Source organism: Pinus tabuliformis, chromosome 9, assembly GCF_031772625.1.
Source record: "Pinus tabuliformis cultivar Carrire ecotype Pingquan chromosome 9, CPIR1, whole genome shotgun sequence".
In the NCBI taxonomy this organism is placed as follows: Eukaryota; Viridiplantae; Streptophyta; class Pinopsida; order Pinales; family Pinaceae; genus Pinus; species Pinus tabuliformis.
This window is the reverse complement of record NC_142307.1, coordinates 69,632,331-69,639,809: the sequence shown is the minus strand read 5'-3', so window position 1 is coordinate 69,639,809 and position 7,479 is coordinate 69,632,331.

The following is a 7,479-nucleotide window of genomic DNA, read 5'->3' as shown; positions in this document are numbered from 1 at the left end:
ATATCAACCACATTTAATAATGTATTTGTACATATAATTGATATACACTTATGGACATATATCAAGCACATTTAATAATATGGCCATATTAGTTTAAATATAAATATTGTATTGAAATTAAACTAAGATTATTGAGTTTGTCTCACTAAGATTATTGGGTTTGTCTCACTAAACTTGAGTTAAAACGCTTCAAATTGATTAAAGTCACTTTAAATATATCACTCAAATTGTGTTTAGATTGCTAAAGGTTCAACTTACTTCATGGAAATATAATATAGGTCATGACATTATGTATGGACGATAAATGTCCCATTTGCAGAAATAACATGTTGTGCATATGATATAGCCCAACACTTACCTGTGGATTAAATATATCTCATTACATATTCCACTTATTTGCTTAGATAATATGGTGCATAAACTTACCCACATCTCAGTGCATATAAACTCCACTTATTTGCTTAGATAATATGGTGCATAAACTTACCCACATCTCAGTGCATATAAACTCATTACTTGCCATCTCAGAAATCTCAATGGCATGTAGTAAAAACATCATTATAGCACAATGACTTATTACACATTATTCCGAGAATCCCTGTGATTAATTTTATTATTTATGATATTGGTAAATTTTTTTGGGTGTATTTTTTTTAATACAAAATTTGAAAAAAAAAATTGTTTTTAGCCTTTGATAAATTTTAATGAATTTATAGTGGTTCTATATATATATAATGTGTTATTTAAATTGTATCCTTGAATGCTATATAAAATACATAACTTAAAATTGTTAATTTAAAAAATCTCTATTGCATTGTAGGGAAAATTAACAGAAAAAAACCTAAAATAGTGAGACTACTTCAAATATTCTAACCGTATTTTTTTTTCAATTGCTATATATTTATATATATATTTTTAAACAATCTGTAATATATACATATTTCACATTAAAATATTTTACACAATATGTGGAGTGAGACATTTTATATACGGACTGCATTGTCGAGATTAAAATGAGTTTTCTTTGTTATTAATATATTTTTAAGTATAAGTCAATATTATTTAGTTTTGCATATTAAAATATTTTATTAATAACTCACATTGATTTTTTTTATTATTATAAATATTTTTAAATGTCATACATTAATTTTATATTAAGTCTACGAGGCATAGAGAAGACTCCATGGTGTAAAGGTTAGATGACCTTGGGTCACTGCTACTCAAGCCGACGTTAGACATGTCAATCATTTGAATTTCACATTACGTAACAAACAAAAAAACAAAAAGAATGGAATGAATTACACACCTCCTTATTAGTCTAATTAAAAATAGTTGATATTTTTTATTTTTTGATTTTCAATTACTTTATATTTTATTATATACAACATTAAAATATTTTCTTCATATATAAAGATATATATGAAATGGATGTTCACATAAATTAGTTAATATAGATCTTCAAATGAATTTTATATTGAAATATTTTTGAAAAGTATAAGGTAAAGTCTTACAATTTTTTAAAGTTGATATCAAATTATATTAAATGAATAACTCAAAGAAACGCATGTCACTTTACTCAACCTTTGATAATAGAAAGGTTGAGTTTTAATGGCAAAATTATTTTTATTTTTATTTATTATTCTTCATTTTTTATTTTTGATATTTAATATATTCTTAATAATATTGTATTAAAGGAAGATTATATATAAGCTTTTTATAATATTATAGGTAATGAATTTTATAAATAGGTTTGAGATATTATATTGTAAGATGTTTTTTTTGGTTAAAATTAATAGATTTATTACAATGTGGTTTTTGAATTTGAGGTTTGCCCATATAAATTTATATTACCAATTTTTTTGACTTTTTAATTTAGCAAAATTATGGTGATTTGGAAATGTTGGAAATGCTTCTCTCATTTTTTGAGCATAGAAATAAAATGTTAAATAATTTTGACTTACTTTCTTAAATTCTAGTAGACCATATAGATCTTAGTGGATCTTCTTCTTCTTCTTCTTCATCATCATCATCATCATCATCATCATCATCATCATCATCATCATCATCATCATCATCATCATCATCATCATCATCATCATCATCATCATCATCATCATCATCTCAATATGATTCATGTGTTGCTAGTTTATGTTTATTACTTTTTTATCTCGCATATTATTTATGTCTTACATTTTTTTTCTATCCATGGTATGAAAGTTATGGTTAATTCAAACTCTTAGAGGGACCGTGACATAATGTATTTTTTTTCAAAAAAGATAGTTATGTAATGTTAGGATCCATGAAACAATGTTCTAAGGAACATTTTTGAACATTTTTAAAAGCATGGAAGAGGGATTCTCTCATTGGAAGTTCCAACTACTCAGAGAAAAGTTGGGGGATCCCTAACTAGAGCTTGAGGTCGAGCTAGAGATACTTACATCCAATGACTTTGGTAGTGGGCGACATGATGACAACATAAGTGTTGAGATAATAAAAAGAAGAAATATTTACTTTGAAGATGAAAATTTTTAAATACATGTAAAAGGGAATATGATTGTAAGACTTTTTGAGAGTACTTGGTAAAGTGATTGGGGGACATGCAAATTTTTATATTTAGATGGGAATCAAGTTTAAATGGTAATTAATAGGTAAACTTGACTCCTTAATAAAGTAAATGTTCTTAGGTATTGGTGCCCCATGTTATCTTGCTTAGAGGATTGAAATCCTCCATTACAAGGTGCTTTTTTTTGTCAAAAGTAATAGATGTATTATAACCTATTTGTTTCTTAAAGTTTTCCAAAATAAATTTTGTGTTATTTATCTATTATTAGTTTATCTTAGTAGTTATTCTCTCTCATATTTTTTTTATCTATCACACTAACATTTATTTGACTTTTGTTTTGTTTTGTTTTTGATTAAGCAAAATCTAAATTGGAATCAACCCTAATGTTGAATGGAATAACCATTTATCAACATATATTTAAATTATTGTGCACAAAAACTATATTATGTATATTGTTCAATCAATAATATCATATATAAATACATTAAAATTTGCTTAAAATATATAAACTCTTTAAGCTACACAATCCAGTTGCTTGAGAGAATATCACAACCATATACTAATATAAAAGGTAAATCCAACTAACTAACTTATTCTAAAATGATAAATATTAAAAAAGGAACCACAAGGCAAGTAGGAAGTAGGAGTTAATATCTACAACACCCTCCCTTGTCTTTAATATTCTTAGTAAGTTGAATTCCCCAAATCATCTACCGAAGTAGATTACTGGACCGCACTAAATTACATAACCTCACTAGTAGACGACCACTATCATGTCTTCAAAAACTAATGATGTATCATTCCCTAGATCCAAAACTCTCAAACTAACTGAACAACCATCTGTATTGAGCTTTACTTCCACTTAATCTCTTGAAGATATAGTTGCTTTCGAAAACAATTAATTCCTTATTTGTAATCACTGAACTACTAGTAATTCTGTGGTTGTGCTTCCATCTAATGAGATACATAAATGTCAACCATTGCAATCACTAGTTATTTAGAAAAATAATCTAGATACTAAATGTACATTATTCAACATTACAACATGACTTTTATCTAATAACCTTTAAAATTAGAAATTCTTCATCATTTATTTTACAAACTAAGAATAACTCGACATAATCACAATCAAGCAAAAAAAAATCATATGCTATTAAAAAAAATAATGTAATCACACCACCCATGGCTCTCAATATTTGTAGAAAAGCAACCACCCAAAATAAGCATCATAGCTAAGTACTCCGATTTCCAATCAATATCTTTATAGTTGCTCTAGGATTACAACATCACACAACACGGTGCAATTCCAGCAAGCAGGCCTGGAATTTGAAGTTCCACAGAACGTTTAAGTTTTTTTGTTTTTTTTATTTTATTTTTAAATTGACGACATTTTTCTTTTCAAACGTATAATGTGACAGGTAGAAAAAATTTCAAACCGTAAATTTGGTGTTGAAGGATCCAGGTTGCCCGTCATAGATTTTACAGCGGGAACGAGGGAGTGTAGACGCACTTCCTGCAATTGCTGCCCAACTCTTTCAACAATGTGATACGCTTTTCACAAACCCTAATAGGTGGGATACTCTCGTCGGTCAACTTTTCTTTTCTGCAAAGGCATTCCTGTACGGTATGTTTGAAATGTGTTCTATTCCAAAACCAAATTGTTGACACGACTTAAATAGAGTGCCAATAACATTTGTAATCTGCGGATTAGGGTTCTTTTGCAATCTTCATTGCATGAGATTTAGGAGCTTCGTACGTTAGAGGTAATGAAATGATAACAGGATTTGCTTTTGCATGTATTTCTGGAATAGATTATCTCACTCAAACCCTATATGTAACCATTTTTCTATACAAGTCTTTTACTTCTCTACATAATTTGTCACCTTATGGTTCCTCTAGGGTTCCTTTTGCAGTCTTCATTGCATAAGCTTTAGAGGTGATGAAATGATAATAGTGTTTGCTTTTGCATAGAATTCCAAAATATATTATTCTGCTGGAAATCTATATGAAGCCATTTAAAACGGAGTTGTCTATAACGCGACTTTTTAAAGTTTTTCCGGGGGTTTTTCCAGTCGAAATCCGGCAGGAATCGCAAGTTTGATAGCTACTTTCTGCACAATGAAAGCGTCCAAGGGGTTTTCCAGGGTGCTGAATCCAAATATGCAGTTAAAAAACCATTTTAACTACAACAAATCAAGATTTAACCTCAATTTCTTTCGCCGGATTCCGTCACGAGAATCTCCAAAAAATCGCATTATAGACAACTCCATTTAAAACTATCCATTTTTTTAAATGTCGGAGGAATCAACCTTCGTAAGCTTTGGGGTTTCAAAAATGTACTCTGCAATTCTCTTATTGTGCCAGACAATTTATGCTGCCTACCATCAAATCTAATACCTACATTTCCATGTGCTTACCTTACAACCATGAATAGAAAATTATTTTTGATGATCAAGGAAGTGAGAAAATAATTTCAAGTCCTTTACACTGCAACTCATTATCATATCGTATATTTTGAATTGAGCTCATGACCTTAACCGACATTTCACCTTTATTTTCGGCCTCTCAAATTCCTTGGTAGAGATTGCTTGCTTAAGAGTTGATGTGGATGTAAACAAAGTATGGTGGGCAGGCATGGGATGTTGGAGCTGCATGCATGGATGCCTAGAGTTCTGTAACTTAAGGCGAAAGAGACAACCCCTTTTTCCTTGCAATGCTAGGTGTTGTGAAGGCCAACACGCTCTCACTCACACATATATTTCTCAGCTTTTTCATTTCTATAACTGAGTTACACTCACCAAGTGTTATTAGCTCTCATATCAATTTATAATTATTGAATACAAAAATTATATTTTATGTATGATTTGTTTGAGATAGATAAATTATCTGAGTTACACAATCTATTCACTTGAAAGAATATCTCAATCATACATTAATATAAGAATTAAATTTAACTAACTGATTCTAAAATGATAAATAATATATAATTTTTCACATTTATAAAAGGTTGACATTTTATTTATTTTTATTTGATTTAAGATTATAAAAAATAATATATATATATATTTCATAACATTATAAATATAAAAGACTATTATATGTTATATAATTTACTAATTTACTAAGACCACACAATCATTAGCCATTAATTTGTATGAAATCTAATTTTCCTATTTTAAAATAAATTTAAAATTTTGTATTAAATTATATATATGTAATATTAATTAATTATTATTATTATTATTATTTTTAAATGGTATATATTTAGAAATTTCAATGCTAATAGTTAATTATTGTTTCTTTATCGTTATAATTAGTTAGAGTTGCAATTAGTTGGGTGTGAGTTTTTAGATAATAACAAAAAGTGAGAACATTTTTTAATGAGTTGTCACCTCTTTTATGATGAGGTGTTGTTAAATAATTAATATATATATAATTTTAGAGGTGGTCAAATACATGTATTATAAATTGATATCTGAAATGAATATATGTGTTGAAAATTGCTTAAAATTTTTCTGCTAGGTTATTGTTTATTTTCTCTAATGTTTAACAAGATCGATTGGAAGAGAATCTCTTCATAGTCTAGGTTTGTTGATGACTCCATTAATCCATACCGATATGTAGTGCTTTGGGAGGCATTTTTTTAAATTCAACTCTACACATATTTAGGCACAAGAGTGTTGGAAACCTTTGAGCATTGTTGAGAGGGGGTGGGCAGGGGTGGACACAAGAACGACTTAATCAGTAGTGTGATCTATATACATTTTTTACCAATTTAAAATTTAACTAAATCACACATATATTCACCAAAAACACAATAGATTATCTCATGAACATAAACCATATAAGCATCTAAAACAAGATAACCATGAGAGCAACAATAAACATCACATCAAAACACATCCACACAAGAGAAACAAGATATCTGGTGGAAAATTCTTCACTAGGAAAACAACCACCCTTGTTGTTGTTGCGCTGCTCAAAATATTCTATTAAGAAAAATGTGTCTTTTACATAGATGACTAACTCCCATTAGTCATGAGACCCGACCTCATATAAAATCAGCTGACTCCAATAAGCCCGGAGACTTGATTCTACTGATCAACTTGGAAGACTATGTTCTCCACAAATCTATGGACAACCATCCGCTGAAAGCCACCATGATCAATCGATCCTCGCCCAATTCCGATTGGACTATCCAACTATAATTAGATTGAGAAACTATTCCTTTCACTAAAACTTCGCAATCATTGCTCCACATTGATAAATTCATTGCTTCTCTACTCTATGTGGACCTCATTTCATCTATTTTCATACTATTTCCCAAGACTTTCTTCTTAACTCGATTCAACACTACAATACAATCTCCAACAAAAAGATACCATCAACACAATTAAAATCACCACAATCATATGCTCTCAATTCCAGCAAAATAGTGGCCACAATCCATACATCAAATCTGAAATATCATAATCTGTTAGAAAATTATATATTACAGAGCAATGGAACACATAAAATATATTGCAGAAATATAAACACAGAAAAAGCATAAAACAAGAGAGACACAGATATACGTGGTTCACCAATTTGGGCTATGTCCACGGAGAAACAGTCAGTCCTTCCTTTTATATTATCCAACAAAATGAAGAGATACAACCTACAACAGATCCGCTGTAATTCCCTCTTTGCTCTCGCACAATCTCCTCTCTCTTTCTCGCTTAGAATACAGATCTACATAGACGCAATACAATTCCCTCATATATAACGAGGGGTTGCTTTCCAGGGCAAAAAACCTTAAATTAAACATAACTTCTACCGTCAGATCTCCGACTAATGAATGACCCAAATCGACTACGAAACTACAACATTTTACAAGGCAATTTTACATCTATTTTTAGCTTCGGGGGCACTGCCCC